Source organism: Myotis myotis, unplaced genomic scaffold, assembly GCF_014108235.1.
Source record: "Myotis myotis isolate mMyoMyo1 unplaced genomic scaffold, mMyoMyo1.p scaffold_m19_p_29, whole genome shotgun sequence".
Lineage (NCBI taxonomy): Eukaryota > Metazoa > Chordata > Mammalia > Chiroptera > Vespertilionidae > Myotis > Myotis myotis.
In genome coordinates, this window is record NW_023416334.1 from 659458 (window position 1) to 675192 (window position 15735).

At 43.2% G+C, this 15735-nt stretch overlaps 1 protein-coding gene across 2 annotated transcripts in view; it reads left to right on the top strand.

Annotated features, from left to right (window-relative positions):
* Window positions 1-10991, top strand: part of LOC118649339 (myosin phosphatase Rho interacting protein) — a 240912-nt gene extending 229921 nt beyond the window's left edge. For both annotated transcript variants that reach the window (XR_004965605.1, XR_004965606.1), the window contains one exon: window positions 10553-10991. The gene's annotated coding sequence lies outside the window, so the exon portion shown is untranslated. The remainder of the gene's footprint in view (window positions 1-10552) is intronic.
* Window positions 10992-15735: the final 4744 nt, after the last annotated feature.

Below are 15735 nucleotides of genomic sequence, written 5' to 3' on the forward strand. Positions count from 1 at the left end.
GGCAGCCTGGAACCTAGATGGGATGGACCCTACCAGGTGGTGCTGAGCACTCCAATCGCCATCAAAGTTGCAGGAAAGAGTCACTAGATTCATCGTACGCAGGTTAAGAAGATGAACGACAGCGTCGAGGGATGGCGGGTCCAGAAGACCGGAGACCCGTTAAAGGTCAGACTCGCGCGATGTTCTTCCTGACTCTCCTCATCTGCCTGCAGCTGGGACTGGGAAATACCCATTTGGCCAAAAATTACTCTTGGGAGGTCACACGTACTATTGATGGGACTGTTATATGCTCTGTTGTCTGAGTAGGGGCACCTGTCATCCGGACAGATCTCTGTAAACTGGAGAAAACTGGGGAAATTCCCGTGGCCAAACCACATCGACTGGGCATGGCTCGGGGGCCATCCCGGGTCACCAAAGCCAGGGGTTACGGGTGCGGAGACCTAGCCCTAGAGCAAGGAGTGTGGCACACTCGACATTCTGTCTGCCCCCGGGAAGAGGGTAGTAACTGTGGAAGAGAGGGCGACTTCTATTGTGCCTCTTGGGGTTGTGAGACCCTAGCCCTATGGAAAAAACCTCCCACTGACAAGCTCCTCCATCTGAACAGAGAGGTTCAACCTGGGGCCCCGAAGAAGAACTGCACGATCGGAAATTGTAACCCCGTCCTCCTCATGCCTCTCGCCTGGTGGACTGACCAATGGGAAGGGGAAAAGACGTGAGGACTGACTCTATGTCAGTGGCCGAGACCCTGGCCAGCTCTTCACCATTCAACGCCCGACTCTTCCTCGGTGGCTCAACCCGATTGGCCCCTTGCGTCCCCTAGACAAGCCAGGGAGGCCGAGCCAGCCACAGCACCCAGCCCCAGCTAAACCTCCTGGTTCCCCTGGGTCACAAAGCTCTGGGAGCCCCAGCCCTACTCCACCTGCAGCCACAACCTCGCCAACCCTTGGGGACCTACAACAGCTTTTGGATACGGGCGCAGGAAAACCAAACTGGCAGCTGCTAGGAACCCTGGACTTAATGTTTTCTTTCCTGAATCGCACCTCCCCAAACCTGACCGCGGATTGCTGGCTGTGCCTTAACCCTGAACCCCCTTATTATGTTGGGGTAGGGGCAGGGGCCCAGCTCGGGAAGGACGCCTCTGCCATCAGGAACCTTTCGGCAGAAAGTCTGCAAGACGGACTGTGTATGTGGGGACACAAGCAACCAGGACTCACTCTTGGGGACATCCTGAACCCAGGGACTTGTGTGTACCCTATGGACTACCCCCTTGGCAATCCCACCTATGCAGATCTATGTAATTCATCTCTCATACTTCCAGAGAATTACACAGGAGAGACTCCACCTACTTAGTAGCTCCGAAGGGGACTTGGTGGGCATGTACAACTGGTGTGACCCTTGCATCTTCTCTCCAGCCCTCCAGCATCTGATGGGCCCTGGACTATGCATTCTAACTCATATCCTCCCTCAGGTATATTACTATTCGGGAGAAGGGGGCCGAGAACATTTAAACCTCAAACACAGAAGCCCCCATCCTAGTCCCCCTCCTTATGGGAATAGGACCTGCAGGGTCCACGGCCGTCAGAACAGCCGCCCTAGCAACCGGCCACCAGAATTATAAAGAGTTAAGTAGGCAGATATCAAGATTTAAGCTCTCTCGAAAAATCCGTTAGCCAACTGGAGGACTCCCTTGGTTCACTCGCAGAGGTGGTATTACAAAACAGACGAGGCCTAGATCTGCTTTTCCTGAAGCAGGGAGGCCTCTGTCTGGCCCTAGGGGAGTCTTCCTGTTTTTACACCAACCACTCGGGGGTGATCAGGGAAAGCCTCAGCCAGCTGCGAAAACGGCTGGCTGACGGAGAGGAGGCTAGAAGGGCTGAAGGCAATTGGTACGAGAATTTATTTTCCTGGTCCCCCTGGCTAACTACCCTGCTCTCCTCCTTGGCAGGACCAGTCGTTCTGCTCCCCCTAGGGCTCATATTTGGCCCCTGCATTGCCAGATGCCTCCTCAATTTCATACAAAATCAAATACAGGCTGTAAAGTTAATGGTTTTACACACCCAATGCTCCAGAATCTTAGAGGAGGACGCTGAATCAAAGATTTGATTCCCAATAAGACCAGTAGGGAATGTACTGGGCTGCATATCTGGCACTTCGGCCAGATGGGGCGCGCTGTGCTGTCTGTTCCTAAAACACATAGATAGGAAGGTACTGATATCAGGCCAGGCCTTGAGATATGGTCTCATGGCCCCTTCCCAGCACTCTGTACTCTCTGTTCCTAGAACACATAGATAGGAAGGTAGTCGCTGTATGATGCTATACTGTGTCAAGAACTAATTATGTAAACAAGGCTTTGTAACTTTATGGTTTTTGCAAATAAAAATGCTGTAATTGCTATAGTCTGGACTGCAGTTCAGCCTTTGCTTCAGCAGGGTGCTGTAGCTGTAGTCAGCTGGCCAGCTTAATAAACGTTCTTAAATTTAAATTCTGAGTCGGTAGTCTATCTCGCTGAGTGAACCCATAACACTTGTGCTGTCTCAAGGCCAGCTGGCTGCACAGCACCCAGCCTGCCCCAGGGAGCAATACGGATACAAGAGTTATTCCGAGCAACCCCCGGAAGTGCCGGTTTGGACCTTGGATCCATAGGGCGATATGTATTAACTCCAGAATTTGGACCACAGGCCATCCCTACAGGAGTGTATGGACCTACTCCTAAAGGGATGATTGGCCTTTTACTAGGTAGAAGCAGCTTAACTATGAAAGGATTACAAATTTTTCCAGGAGTAATTCATGCAGATTATGAGGGGGAAATTAAAATTATGGTCTCTGCCCCCAGAGATATCATCATCATCACCTCAGACATGAAAATTGCTCAATTGATTTTGCTCCCTCTGCCAGCCACAGGCAATCTACTTTCCACAGAGTCTCGGGGGGCCAGGGGTTTTGGCTCCTCGGACAAGGCATATTGGGTACAAGCTATTTCTCATGCAAGGCCTGAGAGAACCTTACTTATACAAGAGAAAAGATTTACAGGGATTTTAGATACAGGAGCAGATATTTCTGTCATAAGCTTAGCTCACTGGCCTAAACAGTGGCCCTATAGAGAAGCTATGACACAACTTCAAGGAATAGGTCAGACCAACTCTCCTTTACAGAGTTCACAAATGTTAAAGTGGCAAGACAATGAAGGTCACTCTGGGTTATTTCAGCCATATGTCTTGCCAGGGATCCCTGTGAATTTATGGGGACGAAACATTCTGTCTGTCCTGGGTGTTGCCTTTGTTACCACCCCAGCTCAGGGAAATTTTTAGGGCGGGTCATTGTTTCTCCTGTTATCCACACAGCTGACAAGATATCTTGGAAGTCAGGTGACCCTGTATGGGTAGAGCAGTGGCCCCTTTACAAAGAAAAAATACAAGCTGCTCATGAGTTGGTACAGGAACAACTCCAGCTAGGGCATATAGAAGAGACTACCAGTCCTTGGAATACTCCTATTTTTACCATAAAAAAGAAATCAGGAAATTGGTGCCTTTTATAGGATTTAAGGGCAATAAACAAGACTATGGAAATTATGGGACCTTTACAGCCTGGTCTCCCTTCCTCTGTAGCAATCCCTAATGGGATGAAGCTATTAGTACTAGATTTAAAGGATTGTTTTTTCACTATTCCTCTGGATCCCTCTGATTGCAAACGATTTGCATTCAGTGTCCCATCTACTAATTTTCAGGAACCCATGCACTGCTATCATTGGAAGGTATTGCCTCAGGGAATGGCTAATAGCCCTACCCTGTGTCAAAAGTTTGTTAGTCAGGCAATTCGCAGAGTTCGAGAGAAACATCCGCAGGCTTATATCATACACAACATGGATGACATCCCTTTAGCTCACTATACGGAACGTCAATTAGAACAGGTGTATGATGACTTACAACAGGCTCTTCTTAAATCTGGGTTAATTATTGCACCTGAAAAAGTTCAAAGACGAGACCCTTACCTATATCTTGGACATATCATAGAAGGAAGAAAAATTCGTCCTCAAAAGATTCAACTCAGGATAGACAAGCTAGAGACTTTAAATTATTTTCAAAAATTTTTAGGGGATGTCAACTGGATTAGGCCAACTTTAGGCATAACTACTAATGACCTTAAACCTTTATTTGATATCCTTCGTGGGGATAACAACCCGCTCTCTCCTCGTCAGCTTACTCCTGCAGCTCGCAAGGCTATCTGCCACATAGAAGCTGCCTTAAAGAAACGATTTGTACAAAATATTGATTACTCACAGCCATGGCTGTATTTAGTATTGGCTACGCCAGTATGTCCTACTGGCCTCTTATGGCAACAGGGACCTTTGGAATAGATTCATCCACACTCCTCCCAGAAAAAGGTAGTTTATCCTTACTCAGAAGCAGTAGCAGACCTTATTTTTGCAGGACGTCTCAGATCTCTGGAACTTTTTGGTCAAGAGCCCCATGCCATCATGGTACCCTATAAGGCTCAACAAAGGCAATGGCTATTTCGTATGGATGATAAATGGCCTCTTTCATTCCTGGGCTATCATAGTACAGTAGACTCTCATTACCCATCTAATAAACTCATACAATTTTTTACAGAACATTCCTTCATTTTCCCCAAGGTAGTCAAGACTCAACCAATTTCTCATGCAGTTCTGGTGTTTACTGATGGTTCTAGTAATGGCACAGCTGCCCTAGTTATAAATAATCAGCCCTTTGTTTTTCAGACTAACCACACTTCAGCACAACGCGTGGAGCTCGAAGCAGTACATCACGCATTATGCAAACTTTCCACTCAGTCTTTTAACCTTTACTCAGACTCTCGTTATATTGTAAATTTTATGATTCACTTAGAAACTGCTAATTTACATGACACTGACCGATCTGAAGTGATTATTCTCTTACTACAGGTTCAAGCTTTACTCAGGAAACGTCCTCACCCTTGCTTCTTTGGCCATATACGAGCTCATACAGATTTACCTGGATCTCTCTCTGCGGGGAATACTTATGCTGATCAACTTACTAAAACTGCCTATCTAACATTATCTCCTTTAGATGCAACCAAAGCCTCACATTCTCTCCGGCATCAAAATGCCACTGGCCTACGTCAGCAGTTTCGAATCACAAAAGAACAGGCTCAGCAAATTGTCAAACTCTGTCCTCAATGCCCTCTAATCACATTCATTCCTCCCACAGAAGGAGTCAATTCGCGAGGCTACAAACTAGGCCAACTATGGCAGATGGACATACCCCATATTCCATCTTTCGGAAAACAAGCTTATGTTCATGTTTCTGTTGACACTTTTTCTGGTTTTATTTTTGCATCCCCTCGTAGAGGAGAAGCTGCTAAACATGTTATTGCTCAATGTTTACAAGCTTTTACTTTCCTAGGCATCCCCCATACCATTCAAACTGACAATGGTCCAGCCTACACAAGTACGGCATTCCAAAAGTTTTGTGCTACTTTTCGAATCCAGCATTAAACAGGCATCCCATACAATCCTCAAGGGCAGGGAGTAGTTGAGCGAGCTCATCAGATTTTAAAAAGGCAAATTAAAAAATTAGGAAGGGGAGTTTTACCAAACATTCAAGGAAGAACTAAAACCTATCCTCCTCAGACTACTACAAAAAATCCAAGAGGAAGGAACACTTCCAAGCTCATTCTATGAAGCCAGCATCACCCTAATACCAAAACCAGGTAAAGACAACACAATGAAAGAGAATTACAGGCCAATATCCCTCATGAACATAGATGCCAAAATCCTCAACAAAATCTTAGCAAATCGGATCCAGCAGTACATCAGAAAGATCATACACCATGACCAAGTAGGATTTATCCCAGGAATGCAAGGATGGTACAATATCTGCAAATCAATAAACGTGATACATCACATAAACAAATTGAAAGAAAAAAACCACATGGTCATATCAATTGATGCAGAAAAAGCGTTTGACAAAATTCAACACCCATTTTTGATAAAGACTCTCAGCAAGGTGGGAATTGAAGGATCATACCTCAACATAATAAAAGCCATATATGACAAACCCACAGCCAACATCATACTCAATGGACAAAAACTAACACCATTTCCCCTAAGAACAGGAACAAGACAGGGATGCCCACTCTCACCACTCCTGTTCGACATAGTACTGGAAGTATTAGCCATTGCAATTAGACAAGAAGAAGAAATAAAAGGCATCCAAATTGGAAAAGAAGAAGTAAAACTGTCCTTATTTGCAGATGACATGATATTATACTTAAAAAACCCTAAAGACTCCATCAATAAACTATTAGACTTAATAAAAGAATTCGGCAATGTAGCAGGATACAAAATTAACGCCAAGAAATCTATGGTATTTCTATACACCAATAGTGAATGTGCAGAAAGAGAGACTAAAAAAGCAATCCCATTTACCATCACACCAAAAAAATTAAGCTACCTAGGAATAAACTTAACTAAAGAGGTAAAAGACCTCTTCTCAGAAAACTACAGGACATTGAAAAAAGAGATAGAGGAAGACATAAAGAAATGGAAGAACATACCATGTTCTTGGATTGGTAGAATCAACATCATTAAAATGTCCATACTGCCCAAAGCAATCTATAAATTCAACGCACTTCCCATTAAAATACCAATGGCATATTTCACAGACCTAGAACGTACTCTCCAAAAATTCATCTGGAATAAAAAACGTCCCCGAATAGCTGCAGCGATCCTGAGAAAGAACAAAGTAGATGGGATCTCAATACCAGATATCAAGCTGTATTACAAAGCCACTGTTCTCAAAACTGCCTGGTACTGGCACAAGAACAGACATATAGATCAATGGAATAGAATAGAGAGCCCAGAAATCAGCCCCAACCAATACGCTCAATTAATATTTGACAAAGGAGGCAAGAACATACAATGGAGCCAAGATAGTCTCTTCAATAAATGGTGTTGGGAAAATTGGACAGATACATGCAAGAAAATGAAACTAGACCACCAACTTACACCATACACAAAAATAAACTCAAAATGGATAAAGGACTTAAATATACGACGGGAAACCATAAAAATACAAGAAGAATCCAAAGGCAACAAAATCTCAGACATATGCCGAAGCAATTTCTTCACCGATACAGCTCCTAGGGCATTGGAAACTAAAGAGAAAATAAACAAATGGGACTACATCAAAATAAAAAGCTTCTGCACAGCAAAAGAAACCATCAACAAAACAACAAGAAAACCCACTGCGTGGGAAAACATATTTGCCAATGTCATATCTGATAAGGGCCTAATCTCCAAAATTTATAGGGAACTCATACAACTTAACAAAAGGAAGATAAACAATCCAATCAAAAAATGGGCAAAGGATCTAAATAGACACCTTTCAAAAGAGGACATTCAGAAAGCCAAGAGACATATGAAAACATGCTCAAAGTCACTAATCATCCGAGAGATGCAAATCAAAACAACAATGAGGTACCATCTCACACCTGTCAGACTGGCTATCATCAACAAATCAACAAACGACAAGTGCTGGAGAGGATGTGGAGAAAAAGGAACACTTGTGCACTGCTGGTGGGAATGCAGACTGGTGCAGCCACTATGGAAGACAGTATGGAGTTTCCTCAAAAAACTACAAATGGAACTCCCATTTGACCCTGTGATCCCACTTCTAGGAATATATCCCAGGAAACCAGAAACACCAGTCAGAAAGGATATATGCACCCCTATGTTCATAGCAGCACAATTCACCATAGCTTAGATCTGGAAACAGCCTAAGTTCCCATCTGTAGATGAATGGATTAGAAACCTGTGGTACATCTACACAATGGAATACTATGCTGCTATAAAAAAGAAGGAACTCTTACCATTTGCAATGGCATGGATGGAACTAGAGAGCATTATGCTAAGTGAAATAAGCCAGTCATTGAAGGAAAAATACCACATGATGTCACTCATTTCTGGATAATAAAGACCATTATAAACTTATGAACAAAAATAGATACAGAGGCAGAGCTGCCTCGAACAGACTGTCAAACTACAGCAGGAAGGCCGGGGAGGGTGGGAGGGCAGGAGGGGGGTGGGTAAGAGATCAACCAAAGGACTTGTATGCATGCATATAAGCATAACCAATGGACATAAGACACTGGGGGGGTAGGGGAGGCCAGGGGATTGTCAAGGGCGGGGGGGGGAGGAGACATATGTAATACTCTTTGTAATACTTTAAGCAATAAATAAATAAATAAATAAATAAATAAATAAATAAATAAATAAATAAATAAAATAAGGACGGGGGAGTGTGTAGATACCCCTGCTAACTTAATTAACAGAGCTCTTCATTCCCTTAATTTTTTAAATGGTGATGCTCAGGGCAAAACCGCTGCGGAGCGACAGTGGTCCTCACTGCCCAGATCCCACCCTTGGGTACAGTGGAAAGACTTACTTACAGGACAACGGCATGGCCCCGACCCTGTTCTGATATGGGCTCGGGGGTCTGTTGGTGTGTTTCCTGAAGGGGACTCTGAGCCCCGTTGGATCCCCAGCCGCTATGTCCGGCCCTTTCAACGTCAAGATGGAGGACGAATTGAACAAGAACTCACTCCGCCATTCAAGAGGCTACGAATCCGTCCACTAGCACCCGTGCCGCCACTGCCGCCTCGGAGATCGCGGACGACTCGGAGGACGTCTCCACCAACTTGGGGACAGCTGAAGAAGCTGACAACGGAGGCCGAGGCCATGGTCGTTCGCCAAGGAGCACAAGGAACTGCTGAACTTTGTTTCTAGCCATGCGGTCAATTTTGGCTGTTCAGGTCTGTGATGCTCAGACTCCATACTGGGCATACATTCCAGATGTGCCTTTCTCAGGGCCGTTACTTGGGATGACCCCAGCGTTCCTGTTTTTGTTAATGATACAGATATCATGGGCCACCCAAGTGCAGATCATCTTACTCCTCAGTGGGTGGGAGATTATAGATATGAGGGAAGGTCAACCAGGGTCCCCATATGTTTTACAGCCATTAAATATTGGAATAACTGTCTTACTGTAGAACCTTCACCAAGGTATACCCATGGCATTAGCAGAGGTGGAGATCCCGAAGAGTATGAGGGGTGGATCCGATGAGAATGTTTCCTTGCTATATATGGCCTGCCTGACATCACCTGTACTGTCTCTCAGGGCATCCCGCCCAAGTTGCCTCCATGTGTGTATAATGAATACAGGCTATTTCTGAAGTATCCACCTTGGCGGCGTTGCCGTCATGAGTTGGCTGTGGTACATACTCCCATTAACAATTCCTTTCAGTTACTTGATTGGTCCTATTCCAACCCGCTATCTAGCAGAAGTAGTTTTAAGGCTAGAGAGACCCCTGGAGGCTGGGTAGAAGAGATACTCACCACCAAGCGGGGAGGAGTACAGTTAGAAATATTTAAGCTTATGGCCGCTTTAGGTAGCATTTCTTTGCATCATGATAACCTTACAGTGATCACAGGTCTTACTGCCTGTGTAGCTCCTCCTTACCTTTTCCTTATTGGAATTGTAGATATTGCACTTAAGGGCAACTTGTATATAATTTCTTGTACTCATTGCAACTTGTCTAGCTGTGTGTCTAGATACAACTTTGGTTATGAAGTGGTTGTATTACATCAGCCTTCCTTTGTCATGCTCCCAGTTAATATTACTGGACCTTGGTACAGGGATACAGGCTCCCATATTAAGAGAACTGAGTGGCCGAAACCAGTTTGGCTCAGTGGATGGAGCGTCGGCCTGCAGACTGAAGGGTCCCAGGTTCGATTCCAGTCAAGGGCATGTACCTGGGTTGCGGGCACATCCCCAGTGGGAGATGTGCAGGAGGCAGCTGATCGATGTTTCTCTCTCATCAATGTTTCTAACTCTCTATCTCTTTCCCTTCCTCTCTGTAAAAAATCAATAAAATATATTTTTAAAAAAAGAGAGAGAGAGAGAACTGAGTGATTTGCTAAGCCGCCCTAAGATGTTCATCGGAGTGCTTATTGCTGGCCTCGTGGCTCTATCTCATTGCTACTGCCACTACTGCGGCCATAGCTTTAACCCAAGAAATACACACAGCTCATTTTGTGGATGGCTTGGCGAAGAACGTTTCGGATGCCTTAGGAGCTGAAGAGCTCATAGATAAGGAAATAGAACAAAGGCTCAATGCACTAGAAGAAGCTGTGCTCCTTACAGGAGATCAAATGCACAGCTTGAAAGTTCGTTCTACCCTTCAGTGCCATGCTGAGTTTGATTGGATTTGTGTCACCCTAAGGTATATAGTGGTACTATGTGGCATTGGGATCGAGTTTGCAACCACCTGTTAGGAGTTTGGGATCAGACTAACTTTACTTTGGATATCCGTAGATTACATGGAGAGATTCAAGCTATTAATGATGCAGGTTCTGCCCTGTTGCCTCCTGGCGAAGTAGCACAGAATATTTTTAATGAAATTCAAAGCCTTATGTCCTTTCATGGATTACAGTCTTTTATTTGGTCTCTATTAACTGTTGTTATCCTTGCTCTCATTATTCTCTGTTTACTTCCAGTCTGCTTCCGAACCATCGGATCCAGCATCCGATCCCTGCAAATAGGACTACATGAACTTCGCCTAAAAAACAAGGAAGGGGGATCTGTTGGAGACCGGGTGTAAGCTGACATGGTCCTTGCACCCGAAGGGGCTAGCAAGGCTGGGACCCTTACCCACACAGTTTTCTGAGACTTGTTTGGATGGCGGTTACCAGTAGAATGAGAGCAACCTTTGCAGAATGCGAACAGCTTTTCATGGCTTATCAAGAAGTCTGTAACTATTTACTGAGATTTGCTGTACCGAGAATTTGTCCTTCTGCTCTGTCTCTCCCTTAGAGATTAAGAGGAACAAAGAATACATTCCTCTTGACAGACTCCTATTCAGTGTCTTGTGTATAAAAGGCATTGCGTGGTTAATAAACTTGCTGCAGTTCCTCGATTGACCTGCAGTCCTCCCGATCCCGCTCTCCTGTCTTTCTTTCTTTTCTCAATTCCCACCTCCCTGCCTCAGCCCGGCTCAACCTGTCAGGCTGGCCCTGCCAAGAGATTCTGCAGTTTAAGTCCCAGCAAGTTGCCAAAGAATAGCAACCTCAGAAAAATAAAATAGGATTCAGAGTTGCTACACTATATTACCTAAAACGTCCAGTTTTCACAAAAGGCTCACTAGACATATGAAGAAACAGAAAAGTGTGACCCACATACAGGAAAAACAACAGCCAACAGAAGATAACTTTGAGTGGGGTCAGATGTTGGCTTTAGTAAAAAACAACACATTTCAAAGCAACTCATAAATATGTTTAAAATATTAATATTTTAAGCAATGAATTATGAGAGCTTCAATAGAAAAATAAAAATCATTTTTAAAAGTCTATGCAAACTGCCCTGGCCAGATTGCTCAGTTGTTTGGAGCATTGTCCCATCACCATAAGGTTGTGGGTTCATTTCCCAGTCAGGGCACATACATAGATTTCAGGTTTGATCCCCAGTTGGAACTATGTACAGGAGACAACTGATCGATATTTCTCTCACACATCGATATTTCTCACATCGATATTTCTCTCCCCACCCCCCCCACCCCCGCCTTCCTCTCTCTCTAAAATCAATGAACATATTCTCAGGTGAGAATATTTTTAAAAGCATATGGAAACTGTCAATGTAGGTTCATCTTGTAACAAATGTACCATTCTGGTGAGGAATGTTATAATGGGAGGCTATGCATGTATTAGAGCAGGGAGTACATAAAAAAAATCTCTATCTTCCTGTCAATTTTGCTGTGAACCTAAAACAGCACTAAAAAATAAAGCCTTTTTAAAAAGTCTATGCAAGCCATATATCAGATAAGGGGTTAGAAAATATTATAAGAAATGCTCACAACTCAATTGCAAAAACACCCCCACACAATTTAAAAATGGGCTAAAGACAAACAGGAAAAAAAATAATCCTGCCCCCAAATGGGACATTATCAAGCATAAGAACATTCACCTGATAGTGCTACCAGAAGGAGGAAGGAAAGAGCATGACTAATGACTAAAAACTTCCTTAAACTGTTAAAGGAAATGGACACACAAGCCCAGGAAGCACAGAGAATTTCAAACAAAAAGAACCCAAAGCCCAGCTAGCAACGTGGCTCAGTGGTTGACCATCGACCTAATGAACCAGGAGGCCACTGGTTCAATTCCCAGTCAGGGCACATACCCAGGTTGTGGGCTCAATCCCCAGTGTGAGGTGTGCAGGAGGCAGCCGATCAATGATTCTCTCTCATCATTGATGTTTCTATCTCTCTCTCCCTCTCCCTTCCTCTCTAAAGTCAATAAAAATATATATTTTTTAAAAAAGAACCCAAAAAGGCCCACCCTAAGACATATCATAATTAAAAAAGCAAAGGTTAAAGACAGAATCTTAAAAACAGCAAGAGAAAAACACTTAGTTATCTACAAGAGAACTTCCATAAGACTATTGGTTGATTTTTCAACCTAAATAGTTCAGGCCAGAGGGAATTAGCACAAAATATTCAAAGTGATGAAAAGCAAGGACTTACAACCAAGATAACTCTATTCGGCAAGACTATTATTTAAAATCAAAGGCTGGCTGAAAGTTTTCCAAGAGAATAAAAAGTTAAATGAGCTCATTATCAAAATGAAAATGGCGGCGAAGTAGGAGGATGCTGCACGGACATGCTCCCAGGAACAAGCTTAAATTACAACTGAAATCTGGAAGGGCTTCCTGAATAATCAATGGAAAACTCACAGGAGAGAACCCTGATAACCAAGGACCGAAAGTGGAGACTGCATAGAGACTGGGAGGAGAGGCAGAGGCACGGAGGGGCTGGCTGGACACTGACAGACAGCAACTGAAGTCCCAGAGAGATATCTCAGCTGTGAGGGGGTGCCACTGAGAACTCTCAGATCTAATCCTGAAGCGGGGCTCCCCAGCAGAGAGACCAAACTGAGGAGGGTACCCACATAACATCTAGCTGTGAAAAGCAGTGGGGTGTTGTCTGCCAGGGAGTGGCAGCTGAAAGTTCGGGCACCCTCTTAAAAGGCCAAGGCACAAAAATTCCCTGTGGAGCCACCCATGTTGTGCTCTGGCAGAGGGAGGGTGAAGTGGACTGCAGCTGTGAGAGCAGAACCCAGGACTTGGGACTCATGGTATGGAGCTCAGAAGGCAGACACCCCAAGTTCCCCGGGCTGAGCCATTCCCTCACACATCAGAGGACATCTTTCCCACATAGACATCTGACTTTCCTGGGGGGAAGACAGTCAACATACCCTATTGGAAAACACCTTGTCCTGAGGCCACTTAAGAGATTAAAAGTAAATAATAAAAAAAAAAAGAGAGATTAAAAGTAACACTTAGCCTCCAGGCAGAAGCAACTGCCCCAGCTGTTGAAAAAACTCTTGCCACACCTGAGGACGATTGCCTGGGGGCAATTCAAGTCGGAATCCTATCAGTTTGTAGACAGAGGCAGTCTCTGGAAGCTTTGAGTCTTTGCCTGATCCAATTAGTCAGAAACAGACTTTAACACTGTCCTGCACTAGAGATTGAGAGGTATAAAGGATCTACCTAATACATGGTCACAAACCCAAACAGACAATCAAAATGAAACAAAGAAACAACCCCCAAATGAAAGAACTAGTGAATTCTCCAGAAGAGATATAAATGAAGCAGAGATAAGAAATTTATCTGAAACAGAGTTCAGAGTAATGATGGTAAAAATGCTCAACAGTATGAAACAAGACACAGTAACTATGAAAAAAGGAAAGTCTGAGATAAAGAATGACATAACAAATAAAGAACACATTGGAAGGAATACACAGCAGATTAGGGGAAGCTGAGGATCAAATCAGTGAATTAGAAGACAGAGTTAAAATATCACTCAATTAGAGAACCAAAAAGAAAAAACAATTAAAAAATATGAGGACAGCTTAAGGGAGCTGGGGGACAATGTGAAACATAACAATATTAGAATAGCAGGTGTGCCAGAAGAGGCAGAAAGGGAGAAAGGAATAGAGAAGGTGTTTGAAGAAATAATGGTAGAAAACTTCCCTAAACCTGGTAAAGGGAAAATGTCACACAAGTTCAGGAGACACAGAGAGCCCCAAACAAGAAGAACCCAAACAGACCCATGCCCAGACACATCATAATTAAAATGCCAAAAATTAAAGATGAAGAATCTTAAAGGCAACAAGAGAAAAGAAAACTGTTACCTACAAAGGAGCTCCCATAAGGCTGACACCTGATTTCTTATCAGAAACTCTACAGGCCAGAAGGGAATGGCATGAAGTACTCAAGGTTATGAAAAGCAAGGATCTGAGACCAAGATTACTATATCCAGCAAGGCTATCATTCAAAATAGATGGTCAAATAAAGAGTTTCCCAGACCAAAAAAAAAAAAAAAAGGCGGGGGTGGGGGCTAAAGGAATTCATCACCACCAAGCCAGCATTACAAGAAATGCTAAAGGGATTGCTGTAAGGGATTGCTGAGGAGAAGAAACAGAGAGAGAAACCTAGCCATACAGAACTTAAATGGCTATAAATAAGTACCTCTCATTAATAACCCTAAATGTAAATGGATTAAATGCTCCAATCAAAAGGTGTAAGGTAGCTGAAGGGATACAAAAACATGACCCAACTATAAGCTGTCTACAAGAGACCCACCTCAAAACAAAGAACACACACAGGATGAAAGTGAAGGGATGGAAAAAATTTTTCCATGCAAATGGAAAAGAAAAAAAAAGCTGGAGTAGCAATACTCATATCCAACAAAATAGACTTCAAAAGTATCATGCTACGTGAAATAAGCAAGTCAGAGAAAGATAAATATCACACGATCTCACTCATTAGGTTGCAACCAAATTCAGGAATATATTAAAAAGATCATACACCATTATCAAGTGGGACTTATTCTTGGGATGCAAGTTTGATTCAATATCTGCAAATCACTTAACATGATACATCACATAAACAAAAATTATATAATTAGATGCAGAAAAAGCACTTGACAAAATCTATCCCCCATTATGATAAAAATTCTCGGCAAAGTGGAAATAGAGGGAACATACCTCAATATAATAAAGGCCATGTATGATAAATCCATAGCTAATGACATACTCCACTGTGAAAAGCTAAAAGCATTTTCCTTAGGATCAGAAACAAGGCAAAAATGTTCACTTTAGTACTTTTACTCAACATACTTTTGGAAGTCCTAGCCAAAGCAATCAGACAAAAAAAGAAATAAAAGGCATCCAAGTAAAACTGTCATTATTTGCAGATGACATGATACAAAATAGAGAAACTTAAAAATTCATTTAAAAAAACTATTATAACTGATAAATTAATTCAGTAAAGTAGCAGGATACAAATTTAATATTCAGAAATTGGTTGCATTTTTATACACCAATAATATACTATCAGAAAGAGAAATTAAGAAAACAATCCCATTTACAACTGCAAAAAAAACGAAACACCTAGTAACAGAAAACTGTAATCAGAAAATCATAAGACGTTTAAGAAAGAAACTGAGGAAGCCCTGGCTGGTTGGCTCAGTGGAGAGAAGCGTCCGGGGTTCAATTCTGGCCAGGGCACATGCCCAGGTTGCAAGTTTGATCCCCAGTAGGGGGCGTGCATGAGGCAGCTAATCAATAATTCTCTATCATTGATGTTTCTGTCTCTCCCTCTTCCTTCCTTTCTGAAATCAATAAAA